Here is a 1471-nt window from a genome sequence, read left to right on the forward strand (position 1 = left end):
ATGGTGTTCATTTTCCCATTCCAGAATGTTGTCTATTTCAAAACTAGTGAGAACAATTACATTTTACTCAGGCTAACTGGGCTATGGTTCTGATTTATTCTGGTGATAAGTTTGTCTCCTCTTATGGATTGTTACTGCCTGGCTGGCTCCTTGATTTATCTGTGTCTGAGTGGTCCCTTTGAAGAAAGACAATCTAAAAACTAAGACTAGGTACGTTATTATTATACCAGTAGACTTTACAAACCCCCACATCTAAAATGGCAGGGTCATAGTTGATGTCCAGTACAGCATAACTAGAAATTCAGAACTGCAGCAGGCTTCTGCGAGGCAGTGACCACAGAGAGCCCTGACTAGGAAGCACTTGCCTGTGTAAGTGTGGCAGCTTCTTAATCACCTCAAAATGAGGTGTTATTTCCCATTTTTTCCCAGAGTGGGTTGGTTGGTGGTAGGCTTGGAAGAGGATGAGCCTTGCCCATGATGATGCTAGCTCCAGCCGTAGAGAGACTCGGGAAATTGGCTCTAGCAGCCTCTTCCTTCCCCAGAGAAAGAGGAGACATGTACAAATCATCCAAGAGTTAACGGACAAATGTCCACTGCTCTTTTGATGAAATTCAACTGCAATGTGCTATTGTCAAATTACTTGTTTTCTTAATTTACCTGGGATCACTGTATGACTGAAAAAAAAAAAAGAATAGAACTGTACATACAACAATAAGCAATATTCCCCCTCATTCCTGGGCATCGTTCTCCAGCACATAGCAGAACTTATATACAGTAAATGTCTTCAAAAAGCCCTTTTTCAGTGAGGCAGTAGTTTATCTCTCTCTGCCCAATCAAGATAAAAGCTCTATCTGGAGGGAAGCACTGTTTATAAATCCTGGGACTGGTAGTCTTCTAAGATGCTAGTAAAAAAATTAGGAACGAGAAGTATCTGTTCTGTGACAAGGAGAAGGAACAAAAAGGCTCCTTATTTTGTTAGGTAAACATTTTCAGGCTGACTCCATTTGTTGACTCAATGAGGTGTGAATACGTCAATGATGTTGATTATCACCTCAGAATACAAAACGTGGTATCACGTGACTAAAGAATAAAGCAAATGATTGAAGAAGCAGGTCCATGAGTTCAAATCTTGTTTAACTTTCCACTGCAGCACTTTGTCACACTTGCTGATAACTCTAATCAGTTATTATTTAGGACATTAGGAGAACACATGGAGCATAGCAGAGGAGCACTGGACTCAGAGTCAGGTGGGCTAGATCCCAATTCTGGACTTGCCATGTTCTCAGAGGGGAGTACTGAGGAGAGAAGTGGTTCCCTACTTTTCCACCACATAGAATCTATTTTATTATTTTTGCCCTGTCTATGACATTTTGAGAGATTCTGTTAGTTTCCTAGACATGAGCCAGGGGTGTGTCATGGGGGAAAAGAAGCTGGTCTGGGTGTGAATCCTGGACCCTGGCTTACAAGCGAT

The sequence above is a fragment of the Vulpes lagopus genome, chromosome 4, assembly GCF_018345385.1.
Source record: "Vulpes lagopus strain Blue_001 chromosome 4, ASM1834538v1, whole genome shotgun sequence".
Lineage (NCBI taxonomy): Eukaryota > Metazoa > Chordata > Mammalia > Carnivora > Canidae > Vulpes > Vulpes lagopus.